The following is a 12,627-nucleotide window of genomic DNA, read 5'->3' as shown; positions in this document are numbered from 1 at the left end:
TTCATTAAAAGGTATGTATTCTAACTTGTTATATTACCCAAGTATCAAGGATTGTATGCTAGATAGGGTAATACCTTGGAATATTCATATTTGCATGTATAATAGATAAAACATAGTTCCAAGGTATTTAGGGTTGCATGTACACTTAGGAGTGTTAGAATGCTAAAAAACCCAACAAGTATGTCAAATAAGAGTTATTATCAGAGTACACATCAAAATCATAAGGAAAATATGTCACACGGGTAGATGCAAAGTGATCAGGCCAGGCCCTTCCCTTTCGTACCAGATGTACCTGAAACCACATACAAACTGTAAGCATAAGCTTAGTGAGCTCCCCAAAATACCACATACATCATACATATAATATAACAACACGTGGTTGTGTCAGGTCCGTATCAAACCCCGAGTCCGTATCAACTCAAAATAACAACAAGTAGCTGTGTCGGGTCCGAATCAAGCCTCGGGTCCGCATCAACCCCGAGTCCATAATGAATCCAAGCCCAGATTAGCTCAATACATAAATCATACAATCACGTCATACAAAATCATACGACATTATATAATTTTACTCATACAATACATTGGGTAGGCCTTGGTGCCTTCGACCCACTTAAGGTGGTAAAAAGACTCACCTCAGAGACATAAGAAAAGCTAAAATGACACACTACTCTGAAACCCACACTACTGGTCACCTTTACGAATAAGAGTGACGAAAACCTAGACTACCACTCTAATACCTAAAATACCCCTAGGTCAAACCCTAGTCAAAATCCAAGTCAAAGTCAACTAAGTCAGTCGAGCTGACTCAATGAGTACGGTGGTCGTACTCATTACGTACGCGGGGCGTATTGAATGGTTGACCAGGGATCAGGGAGCTGACCACGTACGAACAGCGTACCCCCAGGTACGCCCAGCGTACGCGGCTGCTCTCCACTTAAGCCATTAAGTGCTTATTCCTTAAGCATTTACGTCCAAAATCCAGATCTAGGCTCAAAAAGATGTCCTTAACCATAAAGTTTCCAACTTTATGGTTAGTATGGATATTAAGACCTTAGCTCCAAAAACCCTAACTTCTTAACCCATACTCTAGCACATGCATGGGGAGAAACTAGTGACCTAACACTACTTAAAACCTATGAAAGGACAACTCAAACATCTTGGAGTACATCTTACTCACAAGGATCAATTTTGTGACAAAAATGTGACAACTTTGGGCTAGAACTAGGTTCATAAGAAACTTACACCAAGATTGAAGCTTTTTACCTCCACAAGATGCACAATGAAGAGAAAATGATGGATCTAAAGCCTTGAGTGAAACACCACAACCTCAAGGTTCTTCCTTCTACTCCAAGGCTCCAAAATGACACCAAGAAGGGTTCTTCAAGATTCACAACGCACTCTGATGAAGTGATGAATCGAGAATGTATCAGAGAAATGATCAAATGAACAAAAAGAGTAAATATAATCTGGTTTTCAGCTTGTATTATGCTTTCAGTTCTTACAAAGAGAAAGTAGACAAGTTGTTCTCAGACTCTTATCTAACTCCAAGTAAAGTCCCTATTTATAGGAGACGAGAAAGCATACAAAAAATTACAAGGACTAAAACACTAAGCTTCGATACAAAATGCCTTGTAAAATAATATAACAGACTTCGACATATTACAACAAAACTTCGACTCTACATTCTCCCCCTTTGTAATAATGTCGAACTTCTCAATCCGTGAGAATTTGTGCAGCAAAATGCATCATCCTTCGAATCTCGGAATAGCACGTAATAATCTTCCTCAACTCCACCTTGTCACCATCATTATTCTTCTTGGAATTATTCATACGAACAATGAAGTTTGTATATTGAGAAGTGGTATATCTTTCCATCTCAGAAGTCTGGAACAAAAATCTCTTTGCTTTGCCATTCTTGTCTTTTCCAGCAAATACCATTCCAAATGGCTTCAAGCAAATCTCCCCATCAGCAAACTTCTTCAATTCAGCTTGGGACTTCGGCAATTCCATTGCAACATTTACTTCCTTTCCCATTGCAGATGCTAACTCAACATCAGTAAATCCCAGACAATCATAGTAATTGTCTATGAAGATTTTGATATGCCCAAGACCAAGCCTCGACACATCTTTGTCAGTCCCCTGAAGTTGCGAAACCTCTATGTCTTTCAAAATCAATGCAACTTGAATCAGATCATTCAAGTTCATTAGAGGAAAATCAGCAACTGAGAAATCACAAACTTGATTGTTCGCCCTTACAACATGATACCGAAAGTTTTGTATCATATTTTCGAACATCACATCTTTCGTTATGCTGATGACTTTCTTGATATTCACCAAAGACCAAATCTCCTCTGGTTCTTTTCCAATGACTACATGAAACCTAAGTTTCATATGAATGTAATCATCTTCATTGTCGAACTTCTCCACAATCTTATATTGAGCCATTATAAACATCATAACGTTTATAGGAAAATCAAGCTGACTCATATCAGTGTTCACGATAGAGTAGCTTTTCTTTGGCTTCTTCTCAAAAGCGTGCATATGATTGTAAGCAACCATGGCTTCGATATTCTCATAATTGTACAACTTCTTTGGATCTCCTTTCTCCATACCAGGTGGATCACTTTCACGAAGCCTTAGGGGCCGTTTGATAGTTGCTGACTGAGAAAGTGCTGAGTGGGAAAGATCTGTCTGAGTAATAAATTCTGACTGAGTAAGAAATCATGCTGTTTGATTGTACATCTGACTGAATGTGCTGACTGATGCAAAATGACCATTTTACCCTTGTACTCTTTATAATAATAATAATAATAATAATAATAATAATAATAATAATAATAATAATAATAATAATAATAAAACTTCCAGCATAATAAAAAATATCTAATTAATCTATTCATTTAAAGAAAGATTATGAACTCACTAACAAATCTTTTTGTCTACTAATGCTTTAAGGCCTTGTTTGTTATGCAAGACAGGACATGATAGAACCAGGTGTACTGCCTGGGACTGGGGCTGGAATAAAATTGCAATTTTTGATCTCTCGATCTCTCGTCTATGAAAAAGACGTAAATGTCCTCCTAATCCTCATAGCTGAAATGCCCTTGAAACCATGTTGATAAGATTCAAGAAATTATACCCTTACAAACGGAATCACCAAAAGATGGAATGGCTGATTCCAAAGCTCTGATGCCATCCTTGGAAGTGAAAAATGAAGCATTATCAGTTGACCACCAATTAACCAAGAAATGTGAAATTTTACAATGTAGAATTAGAAGATTGTTTTCTGTATCAGAAGTAGAACTTATGTAAGTGAAAACTGAAGCATAAACCTAATCCAACTTATTTTCAAACAGAGAGAGCATTGCTTATTTGGTTCAGGATCTAGAATAACACCCGGATGTCTTACAATCTGCTTTGACAGAACCCCAAGTTTTGAACAAAGGGAACATCAGCATGCAATCTAGAATTATGAGAATCGAATATTTAAGCTTGTTGGTTTTGAGTGTTTAGCTTACAATTAAGGAACAAATACCATCATTCAAAAAATTTAACTGTAACTGATATGTAAACTAAAAAAATAGCTGAAATAAACAAAAATTTATCATATGATTCATTCTGTGACCACATCAAAACACATAGATATTCTATTTGGTGGATTGGTTTCATTGAGCAATCACTCAAAGGAGTACAAGAAAACAAACAGACAAATAAAAACCAGATTCAACATCATGACCACATCAAACTAATATAACCAAATTCTATACTAAACAGGGGAGCAAAAGGCCTTTCTGGATAAAACTTGTGTAAGGGCAAAATTGTCTAAAGCAAGAGAATTACCAGCAACCTTGTGAAAGAAACATCAATTGTAGCCACTTTAAACTACCAACAACACATCCTTGCCATTTACAAATAATGATATATCTCAGGGGCTTAATAGTAACAGAGGGAGCATCTAGACTTGAGTATAGCACAACTTTCTATTGTAGTAAAAAATCCAAGTGTATCCATCGAATGCTTTAAATGTACATAGCACCATTCCTGCAGCAAAATTAGAGAGATTAGGAGATAAGCAGCATAGAGAGAGGAAATTACCCCCAAGAGAAAATCAATGTCTTTTTTTCTTGCTTCCTTACTCAACTAGCATATACAAAAGAAAAATGAGAACATAGGAGCATATGGATTCTGATATGATTTCAGATGGTTGATTGATTGCGAGAAGATGAATAGAAGTGAGTTCAGATGGTTAATTTCTTACTACTGCTGGAGATATAAACGCAAAAGAGAAGGGGAAACATACCTGCAATTAAATTCGAACCAAAGTGGAAAGAGGCAGTCCATCAATTCTGTGATTGATTTTAAGAAAGCAAAGGGGGTGTTGGATGATCGATTCTGTGAGCCTATTACGAACGAGATGCAAAAGGGGTGTTGGATCGATTCTTCCTACACGTACAGGGATACACGCGCAAGGGCACAAGTGGAATTAGACGTCTTCCTTTCTCAGTCAGCCGATTCCTTCTCTCTTACCGGGTCAGACCTCAATTTCTCAGTCAGAAGGGTTATCAAACAGCTACAGCTGACCGAGTCAGCCAAAAATCTCTGACTTGACTCAGTCAGACGAGTATCAAACAGGGCCTTAGTATGCTTTGAATTTGCCTTTGCTTTTCCATTTAAGCTTCGATTTCGGCCTTTTTCTCTTCCTTGGACTTTTCGACAACAATCACTTTCCCTTTATTTCTATCACCTTCAGAGACTTTCGGTTTTGTCGAACTAGAACTTCCTCCTTCAGTTGGTGCATTAAACACAATTCCCTTCAGAATGGGTCTTGTTGTTGTTTTTATTGCTTCAGTTGTATTCACCTTTGAAATTATTGGAATTGTGACTTGAGTAGAAACAGCCTTCGTTACTTCACCAGTAGTGGTAACAATCTTCTCAATCTTCTTAGACTTATCAACCAAACATTTTGAAGGTTTGCTTTCTGGTACTTTCTTTTCTGCCCCTTGCACCCCTGTGACAACAGGTGGGGCACCAGTTGGTAACATTTGTGCAAACTTCGAAATTGGAGTCACAACCTTCTGAATAGCCTGATCCAATGAATGTAACTTCTGAGTTAAAAAATAAGGAGTTAAAAGCGATGTAGGAGCTAGCTTCGACACTAACTCCTTTAATTCCCTAAGCATAACACCCATGTTTTCGAATTGCTGAGCATCAGCTTTATCCTTTGCATCAAACTTCGGAGTTAAAGCTTGATACCATTCAACAATGGTTCGTACAGCAGCAGCAATAGTATCAACATTCGACTGAAGTGTGGAATAATTGGAATTTATCTCTTGTAGTTCTTTGAAAACCTCAGCCTTCAACTCTTCAAGCTTTCTATTCACATCTTCCCGAACTGTCTTCACATCTTTAACAAAAAGAACATGGCGTTCTTTAGTTGTCAAACGAAGATCCTTGATTTCAGAGTTAAACGAATCAGCCTGAGCTTTAACTCGTAACTCGTTGTTCTTATCCATAACATCCAACTGCTTTTGCATGCGAAGCTCCACAGCTTTGAGCATCACATCTACTTCAATCCCAGACACTGAGTTCTTTGCTCCTGAATTAGTGTGTGATTGAAGAATGACATTGAGTTTGCGATTTAAGATCTTGAACTGCTTACCAGACATCAACATATGATCTGGTATATCTTCTTCATCAGAATCGAAATGAAGCTCTTCAAACATTCCTCCAAAACCTCCTCCATCGGTTTCATCATCAGAAGTGGGTTTTGGTGGATCGGTGGATTGGGATGGAAAGAGTGTAGTAAAAGGTTGATTTAAAACTTGTTTAAAGATTGGTGAAGGGTTTGTAGTGGAAACAGGTGTAATAAACTGTCGTAACGAAACAAAGGAACTGGTAATAGGTTCAGGATTACCTTGAGAAGACGAAGGAACACTCACCACAACATGTGCATCCGTATTAGATACGTTTGCAACAATAGGAGTAATGGGAACTTCCTCAGGAATTGGTTTGGTGATTACAACTTCAAGTGGAACTGTTGATATTGGCATTGAAACAGTTTCGATGATGAGGGGTTGTGAACCCTTTGGAGAATTCGAACCCAAAGGAGATTCGGGAACAATCTCTTCTTCTGAGGACTCATCTTGAATCACCAACTTTCGCTTCTTTCTCTTCTTGTTAATATGCTTCGCCACATCCTCTGCTCGTCGCTTCTTGGAAGATGGGGAAATAGGTGCAGGTATTTCACGAACTTTCACCCCTTGGCGGTTAAGCTGAGGTTTACGAACAGCTGGAGACTGATCTTTGGACGAAGTTCGGTTCTGATATGTGAAATTCCTTAATCTTTTAAAGACACCTGATTTCGAAGGGATGACATCCTTCGAAGATTCAGGAATCACTTTCTCCTTAGGCTTCTCTGTTTCACTTGCAAACTTCTTAGGAGACTTAGTTTTTGACTGTTTCTTTGGACTTTCGTGAACAACAGTCTCTTCAAGAACCTTCTTTGTCTTCTTTGACTTCTTAGATGACCCTTCATCACTGGTTGTTAGCAAGACTCCAGTTTCGATAGAAGGATTAATATGCTGCAAATATGCCACCAAAACAGAATTTGTGGGATCAACCTTCTTTAACATCCCATCAGGAATTCGAGCAACAGTTGGGAATTCGTCTGAATCATCGACAACATTCTTTGGAAAGTGATACTTTGCGAATTCTGCCTTAGCCTCATCAGCAGGAACAGGAATACCTTCTTTCTCATACACATACTGCAGAATTAAACTCCAGTAACGTGCACACGGAATTCCTTTCACCACATTCGTGTTTTCTAAGCTCTTAATAAACTCCTTCCAAATCTGAGTAGCATAATCAACTTTGAGATCGTAGTACAACCCTGCAACCATTTCATAAACTTCCATTCTCCCCTTATCAAGCTCTACACTTCGCCCAGTTAAGCAACGAAGGTATATCCCGAACAGAAAATTCCAAATGCAAGGAAGACCAGATTTCTTGAAATCACTGATCTTAACGAGTGGTGGTTGATGACCCATCTCGTTAAACATGAACATCACTTGATCAGCATTAGGTTTAAAGAATGGAGGGGAATTGGGAATTACCAAGATTTGAGTAAACAACTTCTTCGAAAAACGAATTCTCTTTTCATTCACCAGATTTAATGTGATAAGATCAGTGGCTTTGCTGTAAGAAGCAGTAGAACCAGCCATTGACAACCATGATAATGGAACTGCAAAAGCATTAAACATTGCAGTTGCGAGACCAGAATGTTTAAGAGCAACAATCAGCATCTTGAGCTCTACTGGATATTATGACACATCTCCTTCAACCTGATAGTTAGTACTTTGGATCTTCATCATTGGTTGAGAAACAACTTCTTCAGTAGTGGAATTTGGATCAGCCGCCATTGATTAGGGTTTTGAAAAACTTCTTGCAGAACAAAGAAAACTAGGTCTTTTTGAATATTCTGAAAATTTGAACGCGTAATTGTAAAGGAGATTAGAATTTCCTTTTATATGTAACCCTTATTGAATGGCAAACGTCTTTTGGAAAGAGAAAGCTACGACTGTCCTAGAAAATCGCACCACTAGCCGTTAAACGCGCCATGTCAGATAAAGTTCCTTGAAACTCGGGCCATGTTGCTAAACCGTCACATCAGACTGTTCGTTAGTACCAATTGGATAAGATCAAAAACCTTCGACATGGAGGTAAGGCTCTTTCATCTTTGGGATTAAAGACGAAGACATTTGCTAGACTTTCGAAATCATGAGCCTGAGTTGGTAATACTCAGAACCTCAAGGATTTCGTGAGTGCAGTATGCCAAAGAAATAAGATAAGAAGCAAACTAATGAAAAATTTGGAGTCTGTGATGTCGAAAAATAAAATTTCGACACAAAAGCAGTAAAACCCCGGGCAAAAGGTTGTTTCGTTAATTATCAAGAGAGATAATCAACAGCTTGTGTATGTTCCCGTGAATTACAATCGAATACTTGTAGAGAAGTATCGAAGGGTTTTTTTTTCAAGGCTTCATGGGTGGCTTAAAAATTTCGTTACATGTCAACCTGAACATAAGGTGAGTAATTGTAACCGAAATTACTTGTTTGACCAGTGTAGTCAGAGACAAGTATGTTTTGGATTTAAGTGTAAGTGACTTCGAATTGCAAATGAAACTCACCCGGAAATCATGTTGAAGAAAAAAAATTGTTATCTGGATCCTGTTGGGTAACAAATATCGTGGGTTTCGACAATTTGATCAAGATCGCGCAAAAGAATTGAATATAATTTGGAGTTTCGAAAGTTGTGTACAGAAACAAATGTTTCGTTAAATCTGGAACAAAGTTCCCCGTTAATTCCTTAAAAGTTGAGAAAATTGGGTTTCACTTTCATCACGGTCTCATGATTCAGGATCACAAACACAGAATTTTGATATGCCTAAGTCATGATTGGTTTGATCAATGACCTCTTGGACATACGTCATTGTGTGTAATGTGTTAGAAATGTTGTGATGAAAAAGGTTGTTTTACGAAATCAATTGTACCTCTGTTATGCTTCGACCAAACAGAAAACTCTTAACTCATTTGAGAAGAGTTAGGTAGCTCAGGAGACTAATGTGAATGCAAGCCTGATTGGGAAGAAATTTTTGTAGTGAAAAATTTCATTAAGGCTTTCAAAATCACACATTGAGTCAATGGAGGCTTGGGTCGACATGCAGCAACATGCTTCTAGGAACATTGTAACTAGTACAAAGTTGTCGAAATTTTCCCTTCCCCTAGAAATGCAAGCATGACCCTTGTAAAACTTTCGTGAAATCTGCACTAAGAAAGAAAAAACAAAGTGCAAAGTAACAAAAATCTTTTTGGTATTTTATGTTTTTGAATAGAATGAAAATATTTTTATGTTGTTGTTTTTTTTTTTAAGTTTTTCAAAAAATAAAACAAATAACAAAAGAAAATCTTTTTGGAATTTTTGATTTTTCGAAAAAGAATACAAACAAACGAAAATATTTTTGGTTTTTCCAATTTTTCAAAATTAACGAAAAGTTAAGAAAAATTACCAAACTAACAAAACTATCAAAATTCACTAAAATTTAAGAAAGCATAACCAAACTAACGAAACTTGGCTTTCCGAATGTCGAAAACGAAGCGTTTCGAAGCGCTGAACGTTAACAGTAACCTCTGAATGGTTAATACTGTCAGCCTCTGAATGAAACAGTTTAGCCTCTGAATCGACACTTTTGCACAACACTTCATTGTTATTCTTTTGAATTTATTCTTGGAACAGAATTTGCTTCGATCATCCCCAATCCTGTCAAAATTCGAACAAATGATTTTCCGTCCAATACTTTTGTAAAAATATCAGCAAGCTGATCAGTTGTTTTTTCAAAATGAACTTCAATGTTTCCATCTTCTACATGATCTTTAATAAAATGATAACAAAGTGCAATATGTTTGGTTTTCGAATGTTGTACCGGATTATGACAAATGCGTATAGCACTTTGTGAATCACAGTACAGCGGAATCTTTTTCATATTAATTGCATAATCACGCAATTGACTCTGGATCCAAATGATTTGCGAAGTGCAAGCAGCAGCTGCAACATATTCATCTTCAACAGTAGAAATCAAAACACACGTTTGCTTTTTCGATTGCCAGCTTACTAACTTTCCATCCAAGAATTGTCATCCACCACTTGTACTTTTTCGATCCAGTGTAAATCCTCCCAGATCTGCATCTGAGAACGCCTGAATAAAAAATCCTGATTTCGCAGGATACCATAATCCTAACGAAGTTGTTCCCTTGAGATAACGAAAAATGTTTTTCACTGCAGTCATGTGTGGTTCTCTTGGATTTGCTTGATACCTAGCACAATTACATACAGAAAACATGATATCAGGTCTACTGGCAGTAAGATAAAGCAATGAACCTATCATCCTCATGTATAAAGTAAGATCAACCGCATGTGTTTCTAACGAAGGATTTAACCTCATTCCAACCGCCATTGGTACTCTTAACATCGTGCTGTTTGTCATTCCAAACTTTTCGAGCAAATTCTTTGTATATTTTTCTTGATTGATGAAAATTCCTTCTCTGCTTTGATGAATGTTTAAACCCAGAAAATTATTGATTTTACCCATCATGCTCATTTCGAATTGGCTTTTCATCAAATTTTCGAATTCACTAGACAAAGCAGGGTCAGTCGAGCCAAAAATAATATCATCGACATAAATTTGAACAAGCATTAGACGATTCCCAACTTTCTTTCGAAATAATGTGGGGTCAACTGATCATTGTTTAAATTTCGATTGTTTTAAGAAACTGGTAAGAGTTGCATACCATGCTCGTGGTGCTTGTTTTAACCCATAGACTGCTTTATCTAAAATATACACATGATTAGGATATTCTTTATTCACGAAACCTGGGGGTTGTTCCATATACACAGTTTCTTCCAGCTCTCCATTCAAAAACGCACACTTCACATCCATTTGATAAACATCAAATTCTTTGTGAGCTGCATAAGCCAAGAATATTCGAACAGCCTCGAGTCTTGCGACAGGGGAAAACGTTTCTTCATAATCTATTCTTGTTGCGAATATCCTTTAACAACTAATCGTGATTTATTTCGAACAATATTTCCATCCTTGTCGGTTTTATTTTTGAAAATCCATTTTAATCCGACAATCGAAACATTTTCAGGTTTAGGAATTAACCTCCAAACCTTGTTTCTCTCGAACTCAGCCAGTTCAGATTGCATTGCAACAACCCAATCAGAGTGTTCCATTGCAACCTTAACAGTCTTTGGTTCAATTTTCAAGATGAAAACATTAAACATGCAAAATTCTTGTCGAGCATTTAGTACCTCATTATTTGCACGAATTTGAGCTCTTGTCAAAACTTCATCTTGTGGATTTCCAATGACTTGCTCTTTCGGATGATTGCTTGTCCACTTTTCCAATGGTGGATATGCTGGATTAAAGTCTAAAGGTGCATCTTCGTACATCTCTCCATTTTCGGAACCTACAACAGAATTATTATCATTTAGTTCATGAAATTCATCATTTTCATCAAGATCTATGGTTTCCGTTTCATTATGCTCCCCCTCGACATAATTCTCATTCCGATGCTCCCCCTCGAGACTTTCGAGACTTTCATTTACTCTGCTATTCTCCCCCTCGAAAGGATGCTCCCCCTCAACATTCGAAGAATTATGCAAATGCTCCCCCTCCACATGAGTATCTTGCATACTTTCGCCATTACCAGATGTCTCTGATGTGATTGTCGAATCATCAGAATGTTTCAAAGATTCAGGAAGTTGATTATCAGCAGCATAGACTTCAGCATCGATTGCTCTATCTGGAACACCAAAAATTAAATCATAATCAAAGTCAGATGAATTAGATTCTTCAGTTTAATCAGTTGATTCATTAAGAATTGGTTTTTGTTTCAAATTTTTTTTCAAGTTGTTTCACGAAGTAATCATCAAAAGTGAGGTTAAACGTTTCTTCTACTTTTCTGGTTCTTTTATTCAACACTCTGTATGCAACCGAATTTGTCGAATATCCTAAAAATATTCCTTCATCAGCCTTAGCTTGACATTTCGAAAGATTATCTTTGAGATTCATTATAAAACACCTGCAACCAAAAACATGAAAGAATTTGACATTAGGTTTTCGGTTATTTATGATTTCATAAGGAGTGATATTAAAACGACGATGAATGAACGATCGATTCTGAGTGAAACATGCTGTCGAAACTGCTTTTGCCCATAGATATTGACGAAGATTCGCATATGTCAACATAGTTCTTGCTGCGTTGCAAAGTGACGTATTCCTCCTTTCAACCACACCATTTTGTTGAGGTGTATATGGTGATGAGAAATTATGTGAAATTCCTTTGTCAGTTAAGAACGAATCAAACACATTGTTTTTAAACTCTGACCCATTATCACTTTTGATCTTTCGAACTTTCTTCTTTAGACTCATCTCAATTTTCTTGATAAATTCGATCATTGTTTGAGGGACTTCAGATTTTAACCTGAGAAAATACACCCAAGTGAATCGTGAAAAATCATCAACAATAACCAAAAGTATCGTTTCTTGTTAAGAGTTTCAACAGTTGATGGTCCACAAAGGTCAATATGAAGAAGTTCCAATGGTTCAACAATTTTCGAATCTATGACAATGGGATGTCCTTTGCAATGCTATTTCCCTTGTTCACAAGCTGCACACAAAGTATCATTATCAAACTTTAGTACAGGTAAACCTCGAACAAGATCATCAACCACCAACTTATTCAAATTTCGAAAATTTAAATGAGATAAACGTCGATGCCATAGCCAGATGACATCAGATGTAGCTTTCGAAAGTAAACACATTGAGGGTTTTCCGATGATTGGTTTGATATCAAGAGTAAACATGTCCCCACGTCGTTTGGATTTGAGCAAAACTTCGTTAGTTTCAACATTCGAAATGATGCTACCTGCTTCGTTAAACACCACTTGATTGCCAGTGCCCACAACAAGTTGTGAAACACTTATCAAGTTATGTTGAAGACCTTCAACATATGCAACTCTCTTAACAGTAAACTTCCCATTTGTAACTTTGCCATATCCTTTCACCTG

The sequence above is a fragment of the Lactuca virosa genome, chromosome 1 (assembly GCF_052849685.1).
Source record: "Lactuca virosa cultivar CGN04683 chromosome 1, Lactuca_virosa_CGN04683_v6, whole genome shotgun sequence".
NCBI classification, from domain to species: Eukaryota; Viridiplantae; Streptophyta; class Magnoliopsida; order Asterales; family Asteraceae; genus Lactuca; species Lactuca virosa.
The sequence above is the reverse complement of the archived record's forward strand: the minus strand, read 5'-3'. Positions refer to the sequence as shown.